The sequence below is a fragment of the Triticum aestivum genome, chromosome 5D, assembly GCF_018294505.1.
Source record: "Triticum aestivum cultivar Chinese Spring chromosome 5D, IWGSC CS RefSeq v2.1, whole genome shotgun sequence".
In the NCBI taxonomy this organism is placed as follows: Eukaryota; Viridiplantae; Streptophyta; class Magnoliopsida; order Poales; family Poaceae; genus Triticum; species Triticum aestivum.
The window spans coordinates 442,538,685-442,553,853 of record NC_057808.1 but is presented as its reverse complement, the minus strand read 5'-3'; positions in this window follow the sequence as shown (position 1 = coordinate 442,553,853).

Sequence of the window (15,169 nt, the reverse complement as noted above, 5' to 3'; positions counted from 1 at the left end):
TTGACCAAAATTCAAAAAATTGAAATAATTATTTAGTAACACTAATATTCTTGAGTAATTACATAGTAACATTAATACTTCTTAAATAAGTAGTTTGACCATAGTTTGACCAGATTTAACCAAAATAAAAAAACTGAAATTTGAGCATATCTTTTTTTTCCTTTTGGAATTTGAGGATTCTAAAAAATTGCAAACAGGCCGTAGGCTTTCAAAATCGGATGCAGATTTTCGTGCTGAATTTTTGATATATTATACGTTTTTTTCCGACACCGTATGCAAAAGTTATAGCCGTTTTACATTTCCCTACACTTTTTGCAAAACATGTCCAAATTTAAGTTTTCAAATTTTTCTAACTAGTAGATGTAGTAATATAACTACCTCTCGAAGGATTTTATTTTTTTGAAGTTTTTATCATTTTCTTTTAGTCCCGGTTTGTGTCTCCAATCGGGACTATAGGTCAGACCTCTTTAGTCCCGGTTCATGGCTTTGTGCCACGAATCGGTACTAAAGGTAATCGTGGGGCCCCGGCCTGACGGCAGCCTGCCACCACCCTTTTAGTACCGGTTCGTGGCACGGACGCACGAACCGGTGCTAAAGGTTCAACACGAACCGGCATTAATGCATAGCCGTTCGAATCGGCACTAATGGTACCATTAGTACCGGGCCAAAATCAAACCGGGACTAATGTGTCTCACATTAGATCCTTTCTCTACTAGTGGCCTCTAGGTTAATGTGACCAATTCATATGCGTGTTGTCAGCTCGCCCATACTGCGGGGTACTCGACGTGGGTTTGAATCCGAGCGGACGCAATATTTTGCACGGGCTTTTTTTGTAAACAAAGGGATATTTACGTGATTTAAATATAAAGCAGGTTTTTTTTTCACAAAAGGACATGCCACGTCAGACCCTGCCAGACAGGCCCCACTGGTCAGTTACAGTGTCAATACCTGTTCATGTGCCGTTTAGACCGTTCTACAATCGCTCGCCTCAGTCTTGGTAAATACATATAAAAATTACCAAAGTTGATACTACCAATCTGCATGTAATGCTCAAATTGTGATACTTCCGTGCATGGATGTGTGGAGAAGCAATCTTCCATCCCTGGAGGAACTATATATTGATCATTGCAGCAACCTTACATCAATAGGCTCTGAAGCAAAGTAGCAGCAGATCCCTTACATCAATAGGCTCTGAAGCAAAGTAGCAGCACAAGCGGTGTTAAAGGATTCTCATCCTTCGCTAAGATATGTGTCAAGGCAGAGTAGAAATTGAGCGTTGAGCAATGTCAGTTTGTGTGTATGTGTATCTCTTTTTCCCCACTGGAGCATGTTCCGGTGGAGAAATTATATTTGCTGTCCCTAGCCATATTTATCTTCAAGAACCTAGCAATTTGGTATGGTAAAATTACGTGCGACCCAGAGCATGACAATACCACCTTTGGTACTTACTTGTAATATGTACAGTATTGAAGTACTGTGTTACTATTAAGGCGCAGCGCCGCAGCACTTTGTTGCTCTTTTGGTAATCATTATTGAAATGCGGTGGCGAACTAAAATTTAGCTGCGGAGAAATGGTAGTACCCAAGTCTTGAGGGCAGACGAAGGAAAGCAAGAGGAGAGGAGTCTTCAAAGTTGGGCTTCGCTTCAAAAACGTTCTTATATTATGGGACGGAGAGAGTAATTCTTATAGAAACAGGATTTGATCCCTGCACGCTAACTTCAAAGCTTAGGCAATAACCACTAGGTCTGTTAAAAAAACCACTACCTAGAAGCCTCTTCATTGTCCAACACTAGGAAAATACTCTATTTGACCCTTTAGTACAAGATCAGACAGTAGGAGTAATATATACCTAGTTTGTTATGTGCATTATTTCTTTGCTATAAATTAAAAAAATGAAAAAGAATTCACAATAAAAAAAGGTGAACTTGAAGAAAGTTCATAATTTTGAAAAGGTTTTTACAAATTCAAAAAAGTTCGTGAAATTGTGAAAAGTTCATGAATTTGAACAAAATTATCGAATTTGATAAAAGTTCATGAGCATAGAAAAAATTCATCAATTTTGAAAAAAATCATCGAATTTGAAAAATGATGAACCATTTTGTCAACAACATAACGAAATTTGAACTTTTGTATCGAATTTGGAAAACATTTATCAATTTATAAAAAAATCATCGATTTTTTAAAAAGCTCATTGATTTATGGAAAAAGTTCAATGTTTTGTATCGAAAAAGTTCCTGAATTTAAAAAATATTCATAGATTTTGATGAAAAAGTTCATGAATTTGAAAAAGGTTCAATGCTTTTGAGAAAAAAATAACTAATTTAAAAGAATTCACACATTTAAAGAAAAAAAATAATAAAGAAAAAGAAAAGGTGAGAAGGTAAGAATGAAAGAAAAAAGAAAAAAGAAAGAGGTCACAACAAACTGAAGAAAAATGTTAAAAGGAAGTTAGAAAGCACAAGCGTGTGCACATGTCCTAGTGTTGTTTCCTGTGAGTCGAGAGGTCCCATCACTAGTAGAAAAAGGGCCATTTGTCCCGGTATTTAAGGGCCATTTGTCCCGGTTGTTGAACCGGGACTAAAGTGTCATTACTAATGCCCTAGGCCTTTAGTCCCGGTTCTTACATGAACCGGGACAGATGGGCCTCCACGTGGCCGGTGCGGCGAGCCCGGGCAGGAGGCCCTTTTGTCCCGGTTGGTGGCACCAATCGGGACCGATAGGCGTCCACGCGTCAGCAACTGGCAGGAGCTGAGGTTTTTTTTAAAGGGGTGGTTTAGGAGTTTTGGGGAGTTAATTTAGGTGTTTCATATATTGTGTTAGCTAGCTAATTAATAGGGAGAAGTGTCCTCTCTTATCTCCGTGCTTGGTCGACGTACGCTGCGTATTATACGTATAGAGAGGACTCGACACGCTAGCTAGTAAGCAAATGAAGGAAACAGAAGATCGTCATGAACATATGCATACAGAGAGAAGTGATATTGACCACCTCTCCTTCTCCGAGAGATTGGTCGAACAACAAGTTCTCGTATATCTATCCGATGCTACTGGCTACATATATACAATATAATTATCTCTTACAATATAATCTCCTAATTATATATGAACTAAGGGTCCACATGGTATTCTTCGTGTTTATCGATCATGTGGTCAAGAAAGAATGCCGCCAATTCCTCTTGAATTGCTCGCATATGATCTGGTGGTAGAGTTCATCCCGCATCCGAAACATCTAATTTGAAAAAGGGGGTCAATACATATATATATGAATAAATGAAACTCAACACAAATGATGGTAATAAAATAAAAATGTGAATATTATTATTTACACACTTCATATTGTTTGTCAAAGTAGCCCCGCTCACAGGTCGTGTGGCGGATGGACTCGCAAACGTAGTATCCACAGTAATTATTCCCGGCTTCCTGCCACAACCACTTCACAAAAAATAGAGGTCAATCAAACTGATAAGCAAGCATGCTATAAATGGTGCTGATGAAACTAGCGCTTGAATCTCTAGGAGATGCACGGAACATGCTAGTAGTACTTACTTTTAGGTGTCTAAATTGCAGCTTCTTCGGCAGTCCCGGAGCTTTTGAGGTGAATTTTGTCCAAACCCTGCCAGACAAAGAAAACAATTACTTGATATCAGGAAATGAACAAAGTTGCCGATATGGTGCGATAATGATCGATTTAACTTACTTCTCGAGCATTTCAGTCATGTCCGCATACTCTTGGGGATTTTTTCGTCTCGAGTCTAAGACGGTTACTAGTCCCTGCTCAAGTTTAATCTCTAGGAGAATATAGTGGAACCTGCGCACGCATGCATAACTTATCAATTACATTACTATAACCTGGACTAATAAGGGAAACCGAATATGCACAAGACAATAACACTCACCTGAAGTTCTAAGGAAAGAGTATTATATCTTTGTTTTCATTTGTTACCAATGATCGTAGCAAGTTGGCCTCGGTCTCTCTGGCCTTAAATTCAACCGTATATGCATCTATGAGATTTATGTTAATGAACCCAATATTACCGATTTGTCTTTTTTTCAATTCGGCGATCTTCAATCTGCATAATATAGTGAGGATAATTATAAATACATGCAATGAAAGAGCTGACCTATATATAGAGACTTAATGACAGAAGTAGTACTTACAGACAGTAGTAAGTGACCGTTAATTTATCGAGGGCATGTTGATTGAAAAACTGGAAGAACTCGTCAAATGGAACATTCAACAGTTCAATTCCAACGAGGTCATGCTCCTCTTTAACTCTCAGCGTCAAAATATTCCTCCCCCCAGACTCTCTGCAGGTTTTCATGTACCAATCATGGAATCTTCGCATCATCGTTGTTAGAGATCTTTCATCTTTGACGAGAGGCTTCCCGTACTCGTATCTGTGTTCGTCCACCTCCAAGAAATCATAATGTACATCGTCGAACAGGTAATCTCCAAGATTGGTATAACCGGGCACCATCCTCGGATCATTAGCGACGATATCGCTAGACAGCTTGAGCGGGGGGCACGATTGGTTCGCTTGTTCTCCGAGCTGGGCAATTCTTTTCCCAGCTCGTCGTTCTTTTAACCTTTGATCACTGATAGTACTTCCCGACCGCCCCGCTTCGATAAATGACCTTTCAATAATGCGCTCATAGTTGCCTTTCGGCGGAGACTTTGGTGGTTTCGTCAGGGCAGCCAGAGTGCGCTTCGCTTTCACCGGATCTACCTTCTCCTCCGGAGGTGGATGTTTCTTTGCTTTCACCCCTTCAAAGAAGTTCGTCACTTCGGCTCGCACGATATTCGCGTTTTCCTCCTGGCTCCTCTCATATGGTAACTTCTTTGGAGTCTTCAGAGAAGGACCGAATCTGTATTGCCTCCCACCTCTGGCTGTACTGCTAGACGCCGAAGCAGACGGATCGGCTGCGGCTGTCTTCTTTCCTTTCTTACGAGGCGGAGGAGAAGGACTACGACGCGCCGGAGCGGCGGCGGGTCTCTTCCGCCCTTGCTGACGAGGCGGAGAAGGAGGAGGCTGGCTGCTCGGGCGCGCCGGCGCAGGCGGAGAAGGAGGCGGAGTGCCGCCACGCACCGGAGAAGGAGGCTGAGTGCCCTGATCACTCGGCGGAGGAGGAGGCGGAGTGCCCTGACTTGCCGGAGGAGGAGGAGGAGGAAGCGGAGGCGTCCAGTTCAGAAGGTTGATGAGCTCCTTTCTGTGTTCAAAATGCACCATTCAAAGCCACATCATCAATTTTCAACCCTTTCTGACTTCATTTGTTATTTTTCATGCATTTACTGATTATTTCGAGCTATAAGACCCTAAAATTGAAAAGCATTTCAAATAAACTCTGAAAAGGTTGAAAATTGGCATGGTATCATCATTTCATCCACATACCATGTGCAAGAAAATAGAGAGGGTTCCGGCAAAAAATGGATGCACTTCGTGTACAAAACGGACAATCTCTTTCGAAGTATCAGGGTTTCATACGGAAACTCGTCTGTTACAAAGGGATTTTATTTTTTTGAACTTATTTGAACTCCAGACTTTTTCTGTGTTAAAAATGCACCATTCAAAGCCACATCATCATTTTTTAACCCCTTCTGACTTCATTTGTTATTTTTCATGCATTTACTGATTATTTTGAGCTATAAGAACCTGAAATTGAAGGCAACATATAGCTCTCATGAATAGATAAGTGACCAAATTAATAGAAATTCATCATCACATTAAAACCAAAGTACATACATAGTTCTCATTGAACAACATATAGCTCTTCAGAGCATCTAATTAAACTATACATTGAAATTATGTAAAACATTTCAATGCAACAACAAATGCGATCATAATCGCAACCGAGGTAACAATTGATCCAACTGCATAATGATACCAAGCCTCGGTATGAATGGCATATTTTCTAATCTTTCTAATCTTCAATTACATTGCATCCATCTTGATCTTGTGATCATCGACGACATCCGCAACATGCAACTTCAATATCATCTTCTCCTCCTCAATTTTTTTTATTTTTTCCTTCAAGTAATTGTTTTCTTCTTCAACTAAATTTAACCTCTCGACAATAGGGTCGGTTGGAATTTCCGGTTCAACCACCTCCTAGATAAATAAAATTTATGTCACGTTGGTCGGCATAACTGTCATAAACAATAAATGAACCAAATAGTTATAAAAAGATAATATATACCACATCCGAATCATAGATAGAACGAGGGCCGACGGGGGCGGATATCAAAACCATCGCACTATATAATAACAAGGAATAATAAAAGTAAGAAATTAGACAAATATCTATCTGAAGTAAGAATTTTTTTTTCCAGAAAGAAGATAAGAACAAGAGGCTCACCACGGTGGTGCCGGTGACGAGATCGGCGCGGGCGATCGACGGCGGTGAAGACGGGGACGGGACGCGACGGACCGCTAAACCTAGACAAATCTCGGGGAAAATGGAGCTCGGAGGTCGAGTTTCGAGAGGAGAAAGATTAACTAGTATGGCTCAGACATTTCATCGAACACCTCATGTGCATAGGAGTTGAGCTAGAGCACCCAAATGCCCTCCCCTCGCCGGCCAGAAAAAACAGAGCACTGTGGAGTGCTCTGCCGTGGCGATGGGGTATATATAGGCAACTCATTTGTCCCGGTTCGTGGCTGGAACCGAGACTAAAGCCCAGCCTTCTGTCCTGGTTCAAGCCAAGAACCGGGACCAATGGTTGTGGGCCAGGAGCGAGGCCCATTGGTCCCGGTTCGTGCCTCGAACCGGGACAAATGGGTCCATAGGAACCCGGACCAATGCCCACGAGGCCCCGGCCGGCCCCCTGGGCTCACGAACCGGGACGAATGCCCCGATGGGTCCCGGTTCGTGACTAAACCGGGACTAATAGGCTTGCCATGCCCGAACCAAAGCCTTGTTTTCTACTAGTGCATGTTTAAATTATTTTGTTGTACCTTTTTTGGAGTTTGACCAGTTCGGAGCTGGGGTGTGCACGGGATGGCAAAAACGCCTTAAACGGGCACCTTCAGCACCAAATAGGGTTTGCCCTCGTGCGTGCTATGCATATGACAAGAGAACCTGAGGCTAAACGCTGGGTTTTCTCACTGATGGAGTCTTTTTCACACTCCGAGCTCACACGAGTGCTAGTTACCATCAATGGCGGAGCTTGAAGCCCAACTTTGGGCGGGTTAGGCGGGCCAAAATGGAAGAAATAGCCTGTGGGTTGGTGTTCTACGGTCCGACAGTAAAAATAATTGCGTACAAAATTCCAAATATTGGACAGGCCATGGCCAATCCGGCCTTGCTATAGCTCCGCCATTGGTTACCATGTAGTCTATTTGGCATGCTTGACGGAAAGCTATACACAAACAAATATTTCAAAGCCCCAATGCAACATATGAATTCGTTGAAAGGTTCCTTGGGGAAACCAATGCCTACAAAAGTGCACCGACAGGAAAACATCCCACTGCTGCCCAACAAGCTGGTCCTAGTTGGACTGCTCGTCCTGCGGGTTCTGTCAAATTGAAGGTCGATGATGCAGTTAGCAATTCACTAAAATTCAGCTTAGTGAGTGCTATAGCCTATATGCAGAGACCCCGATGGGAATTACTTGGGATCATCGGCCCTTTCTTTCGCAGGTGTTACCGACCCGGCTACTCTGGAGGCCATAGCACGTCGTGAATCCATGTCGCTATCAATGGACCTGATGAGAACTCGTATGGTTGTATCTTTAGACCGTAAGGATGTGGTAACAAAAATTTTGGAGGGCAACGAAGGAATGTATGGAAACACCATCGGAGAAATCAAGATCATGTCTTCGGAGTTTCTAGATTGCTCTTCAGTATTTGAAGGAAGGGCCTCGAATATAGATGCACATAGCCTGGCTAAAGACGTGCTTCGTTTATCTGTAGGCCGCCATATTTTGCTCTTACAACCCCCCATAAATTGTATTTCTCTGAACATTACTGAGCAATAAAGTGGAGCGTGTGCTGAGTTAAAAAAAAACAAAGTCCTTGGCTGTGGTGCTTTGTAGATTGCACACACACGGCGGCCTCGACCATCGGTTCCATCCCCACGGTGGACTATAACATGCTCAAAGGGAACATGCCACTCCCAAACACCACTCCTTCCATGAACACATCCACCAGAAAGTCCGTCTGTGTGGACAACCTGAGCTCCATGACCACTGCGTGCTCGCCCTCACCGCCGAGGGCATCTTTGCCCTGCTCGACAAGCTGCAGTGCACCACCGTCCGTTTGCTCAACCAATTCACCGGCCACCTCACGGAGCTCCTGCCTCTCAACACGCTACTCCCTATGGTGCACAACATGATGATGACAATTTGAAAAGGAGGTTGACAATGTGGGGCTCGAGCATTACCAACGATGATTCGAGAGTGGCGCTCTCACTCATTGGGCAATACATGATTGGCATTGCCAATCCTTGCGACGACGATTGTAAGTTGTTGAGGCTCAGAGACAACTTACTGGGTAAAGCATCCTTAATGTTTGCAGACCGCTTCTATTCCGTTACTACACATGCATGGTGTCATGGTGCTGGAAAGGGGTGCATATTAGCAACCACCACTTAAGGTATCTGCCAAGCTGACTATAATTATCTTCATGTGTGGATTGCATGCACCTCATGGACAATTGTGGGGAGCAAATACTAGTGCACTGTCAAAAAAGCTATGTGGAACATTTGTTACCTAGAAATAATATCAATATGTGGAGGTGGAGGTTCAACATGCATGTATCGAGTGGATTTGGACATCGTGACGCTATTTCACGTTCAAGAGGTTTGGTGGTGCAGGTCATGTGTTGTCAATGGTCATGCATTGCTCTCTGTCTATGCCTCTAGAGAGTTTCCTCGCCATTTCTATTAATGTTGAAACTGTCTACTTGAGCTTTGACTTTAGGTGACCGAGTATTCAAACGTTGGAGCATATCATCTCACATCTATGCCTTGGATGCATCAGCTGATGTTGGGTAGGTGCCATTGCCGCATACTCTTATTGATTGTCTATCCTTCCCCAATACTCTTGAGTATAGAAGCTATCCCATTTCCATGAAGTTTACATTCATGGATACCCAACGTGTACTCTTTTATCCCTTTTGATTAGCTACAATTCTATACGGATCAGTAGTCATGTTTTGCAGACGTTGTTACTGTATTTCGTTTAAACGTGGATAAACACGAATTTGTATGCACATGTCTAGTCTAGAAAAGAAGTGTGTGTGCCACAATCTCGCTCAGTACTTCCAACTTTTTGGCTAATCAATATGTGGCTTTGTCTATAAGAAAACTAAGCTACTTATTCCATTCGACTGAAATCTCTATTAAATGCTAATCATGTCTACTTCCATGGTAGAAGGTTGTTTTGGGATGCGGTGACATAGTGAGATTTTGGGAACAAACTTAGCTAAAAGATAAATTATCCTTTTGTACTTAGCTAAAAGAGAATAAGACAAAGGGAGGCTATCTTCGGGGTGGTTTTGTAGCTGCATGGGTGTCTCTAAGCAGCCCCATATGTGACACAAGCACTGTCTAATATATCCTTCCATCTGGTGTGCACCTTCTAGACGGCTACAAGAAGATGACAATTTTGGAGATAGAATAAACCAGGTAATTAGGAAACTTAGAATGATTCAGTTGTGTATCCATATCTAACATTCCATTACGCCTAGCAAGAGGCCGCAAGGAAAAATGAGATGATGACCTAGGCTGCATAGCCCTTGATTAATAGCGAAGAATACATATCCTTTTTTTTATTCCGTTTGCATGTTCTACCAAGATGGTGCCAGATGCCACTCGACCTTTTTCCCGGCCAGGCCTACACGTTTACGTGTAGATACATAACATATGGGTCTATAAAATTCTATTCAATACACGTATTTCAATATGTGGTACATACACTCTTTTCTTGTGGGGAATATGTGGTACGTACACAAAAAGGTTAAATATGTGGATGTCAAAATAGCATACTATGATATTTCAAATACACAATGTGTGCTTCTTGTATAGCTCATATGGTGAAGTGTTATTTAGTTAAGAAACATTACACGTTACATAGAATACACCGGCGCACATGTAGAATTGTTTCAGGAAATTTTGAGTACTTCTAAATACAAAATTTCCGAACGACTAGAACCATGGAGTCGAGTAACAGGGCTATTACCACACATCATGTGTGCTAAGCACCTTCTGAATTGAAATTAAGTTATGATGATTTAAGTCAGAGAGAGAAAATCCAGCAAAAAGCATAGACCTATGGTCGTTCCGTTGGCTATTTGGGGAGGAGAGCAGCAACAGATCTCTTCCATATGAAAAGCGCACATACATCGGTATTCAAAGCCACATATGACGAAGGCTGGTGCAGTCGTGTTGGATGCATATGCGTGTCCTTATCTTTTCGGCACGGGACACTAGTAGGAAAAAGGGCTTTTACCCCGGTTTGTAAGGGCCTTTTGTCCCGGTTTTCGAACCGGGACTAAAGGATCGTTACTAAAGCCCTAACCCTTTAGTCCCGGTTCTTACACGAACCAGGACAGAAGGTCCTCCACGTGGCCGCTGCTGCCAGCCCAGGCAGGGGGGCCTTTGGTCCCGGTTGGTGCCACCAACCGGGACCAATAGGCATCCACGTGTCAGCATTTCAGGGGCTGGGGTTTTTGTTTTTTTTTGAAAGGGAGGGGGGGTTGGGGGGTTAATTTAGGTGTTTCATATATTGTGTTAGCTAGCTAATTAATAGAGAGAAGTGTCCTCTCTTATCTCCGTGCTTGGTCGACGCTATGTACTATATACGTATGGAGAGGACTAGACACGCTAGCTAGTAATCAAATGAAGGAAACAGAAGATCGTCATGAACATATGCATACAGAGAGAAGTGATATCGACCACCTCTCCTTCTCCGAGAGATTGGTCGAACAACAAGTTCTCGTATATCGATCCGACACTACCGGCTACATATATACAATAATTATCTGTTACAATACAATCTCCTAATTAAATTGTAAGAACACAGGGTCCACATAGTATTCTCCGTTTTCAGCGATCACGTGGTCAAGGAAGAATGCCGCCAATTCCTCTTGAATTGCTCGCATACGATCTGGTGCCAGGAGTTCATCCCGCTTCCGAAATATCTAATTTGAAGAAGGGGGTCAATACATATATATATGAATAAATGAAACTCAACACAAATGATGGTAATAAAATAAAATTGTGAATATTATTGCTTACGCACTTCATATTGTTCGTCAGAGTAGCCCCGCTCACAGGTCGTGTAGCGGATGGACTCGCAAACGTAGTATCCACAGTAATTATTCCCGAGTTCCTGCCACAAACCACTTTACAAGAAATAGAGGTCAATCAAACTGATAAGCAAGCATGCTAAATGGTATTGATGAAACTAGCACTTGAATCACTAGGAGATGCGCGGAACATGCTACTATAGTACTGACTTTCGGCTGTTTAAATTGCAGCTTCTTCGGCAGTCCCGGAGCTTTTGTGGTGAATTTTCTCCAAACCCTGCCAGACAAAGAAAACAATTACTTGATATCAGGAAATGAACAAAGTTGCTGATATGGTGGATAATGATCGATTTAACTTACTTCTCGAGCATTTGAGTCATGTTCGCATAGTCCTGGGGATCTTTTCGTCTCGAGTCTAAGACGGTTACTACTCCCTGCTCAAGCTTAATCTCTAGGAGAATAAAGTGGAAGCTGTGCATGCATGCATAAGTCATCAATTACATTACCATAACCTGGACTAATAAGGGAAACCGAATATGCACAAGACAGTAACACTCACTTGAAGTTGTAAGGAAAGAGTACTATATCTTTGTTTTGATTTAATACCAACGATCGTAGCAAGTTGGCCTCGGCTTCTTTGGGATGTTTTTCAACCGTATATGCATCTATGAGATTTGTGTTAATGAACCCAATATCACCGATTTGTCTTTTCTTCAATTCGGCGATCTTCAATCTGCATAATATAGTGAGGATAATTATAAATACATGCAATGAAAGAGCTGACCTATATAGAGAGACTTAATGACAGAAGTAGTACTACTTACAAACAGTAGCAAGTGATCGTTGTTTTATCGAGGGCCTTTTGATTGTAAAACTGGACGAAATCCTCAAATGGAACATTCAGCAGTTCAATTCCAACGAGGTCATGCTCCGGTTTAACTCTCAGCGTCAAAGTACTCATCCCATCAGACTCTCTGCAGGTTTTCATGTACCAATCATGTAATCTTTGCATCATCGTTGTTAGAGATCTTTCATCTTTGACGAGAGGCTTCCCGTAATGGTATTTGTGTTCGTCCACCTCCATGATTTCATAATGTACATCGTCGGGCAGGTAATCTCCAAGATTGCTATAACCGGGCACCATCCTCGGATCATTAGCGACGATGTCTTTTGACACCTTGAGCGGGGGGCACGATTGGTTCGCTTGTTCGCCAAGCTGGGCAATTTTTTTCCCAGCTCGTCGTTCTTTTAACCTTTGATCACTGACAGTACTTCCCGACCGCTCCGCTTCGGCATATGTCTTTGCAAGAATGCGCTCATAGTTGCCTCTCGGCGGAGACTTCGGTGGTTTTGTCAGGGCAGCCAGAGTGCGCTTTGCTTTCACCGGATCTACCTTCTCCTCCGGAGGTGGATGTTTCTTTGCTTTCACCCCTCCAAAGAAGTTTGTCACTTCGGCTCGCACGATCTTCCTGGTTTCCTCCTCGGTCCTCTCGTATGGTAACTTCTCTGGAGTCTTCAGAGAAGGACCGAATCTGTATTGCCTCCCGCCTCTGGCAGCTGTACTGCTAGACGCCGGCAGAGCAGACGGAGCGGCTGCTGCTGTCTTCTTTCCTTGCTTACGAGGCGGAGGAGAAGGACTACGACGCGCCGGAGTAGCCACAGCGACGGCGGGTCTCTTCCGCCCTTGCTGACGAGGTGGAGAAGGAGGAGGTTGGCTGCTCTGGCGCGCCGGCGCAGGCAGAGAATGAGGGGAGTGCCGCCACGCGCCGGAGAAGGAGGCTGAGTGCCCTGATCACTCGCCGGAGGAGGAGGTGGAGGAGGAGGCGGACTGCCCTTACTCGCCGGAGTCGTCCAGTTCGGAAGGTTGATGAGCTCCTTCCGCCATAGGCACGGAGTCTTCAGAGCTAAACCCAGCCGAGTCTCCCCTTCACCGGTAGGGTGGTCAAGCTGGAGGTCCTCAAATTCCTCCGTTATTTCATCCACCATCACCCTAGCATATCCTTCTGGAATCGGCCGGCAGTGGTAGGTTGCGCTGGGTTCAGGAGGTAAAACAGAGCCAACAGCCGCCTTGACTTTGAAGTTCTGCCATTGCGCCATAAGGTGGCAATGTTGAGACTCCGTGATAGCATCCACGGGGTAGCTAGCAGGAGCCGTCAAGACATGCTCCAGCTGAAGCAGCTCGGTGGAAGCCACGCTGCTTCTCCGCTGAGATGGCGGGGTAGTTTCGGCATGTCGATTGCTGTCTCATTCCTCTAGCGCTTGAACCCTTTCGTGCCGCTTCTGAATTTGGGTCTGCTCCATTTTTTTCCTCCTCTCCTGGCTTTTGTAACCGCCTGCGTTCGGAAAACCAGCCATCCACGGAACGGAGCCTGGCATGCCTCGTGTCCGTCCAGGGTGCTCAGGATTCCCGAGGGCCATTGTGAGCTCGTCGTTCTCTCTGTCTGGAACGAACGTCCCTTCCTGTGCTGCATCGATATATTGCTGAATCTTCTTGACTGGTATTCTCAAAAGCTCGTTCTTCCAAACGCACCTCCCTGATACAGGGTCCAAGGTTCCGCCAGCTCCGAAGAACCAAGTCCGGCAACGGTCTGTCCAGTTCATTGTCTGTGGTTCGATCCCTTTTTCAAGCAGATCATTCTCAGCCTTGGCCCACTTAGGCCGGGCTTTGAGGTAGCCACCTGACCCCGTGCGATGGTGAAGCTTCTTCTTCGCAGCATTCTTCTTGTTTGTCGCTGACATCTTCTTACTCTTTTCCGATGTCTTGTGGGCCACAAATGCGGGCCAGTGATCTTTGATCTTCTCATACCGGCCGATGAATTCTGGTGTCTCTTCTTTGCCGACAAACGTTTTCAGCTCATTCTTCCACCTCCTGAATAGGTCTGCCATCTTCTTAAGAGCATGAGACTTGATTAATTGCTCTTTAACTGGCTTCTCCGGATCCTCCTCTGGCGGTAGGGTGAAATTTGCCTTCAGCTTGGTCCAAAGATCATCTTTCTGCATATCATTGACATAAGACACCTCAGGGTCTTCCTTCTTAGGCTTATACCATTGGTGGATGCTGATCGGGATCTTGTCCCTAACTAGAACCCCGCACTGAGCAGCAAATACATCCTTTGTCCGGATGGGTTCAATTGGTTGGCCGTCGCGCACGATTGTTGTGATCTCAAACCTTTCATCCGAGCGCAACTTTCTCTTTGGGCCTCGTCTCTTTACCGAAGTTGTGCTCGATCCGGAGGGCTAGAAAAAAGAAGAAAGACGAGTGTTAATTAATATGTGTACATACCAAAACAATGGATGCATCAATTAGCTAGTCAGCACAGGCTTAACTAATATATTTACCTGGCCGGACTCTGTTCGGTCACCAGAGCCGTCACCACGGGCTCCTTGCACCAACATTGGGTCACCGGAGCCATCATAATCATGTCTTTCCTCCTCCACTCTTCGATCACCGTAGCCTGCTTCTTCACCCTGTTCTTCCAGACCATCATTGTCGTTAAGATACGACAAGATATCACCTCCGGCTAAGATTATGTCCCCCAACACCTCTTCTGCTTGCTCGTCTCGTCCGTGCTCCATTATTTCTGCAAATATTACAACATGGCAATTATTACACAAACATGACAGCAGGTGGTTAGTGCAAACGTAGACCTAGCTTATTCCGGGTTTGGGGTGGCCTCGGCAACGCTTCAAGGGTAGGGGCGCGGCGGGAGGGGGTAGGAGACCGACGTCGTTTATTTCTAGGGTTTGGGTGTCCTCGAGAGTTTTGGTCGAGCGAGAGGGCCGGGGGGTGCTCCCGTGGTATAAGTTATCACGGTCGAGAAGGGGTATGAATATCGACCGTCCATCATGTCGAAGTTATCTGGGAGGGAGTTATATATATCGACAACGACGACATACATACATGGGAAAATAATGTTACCGGGGA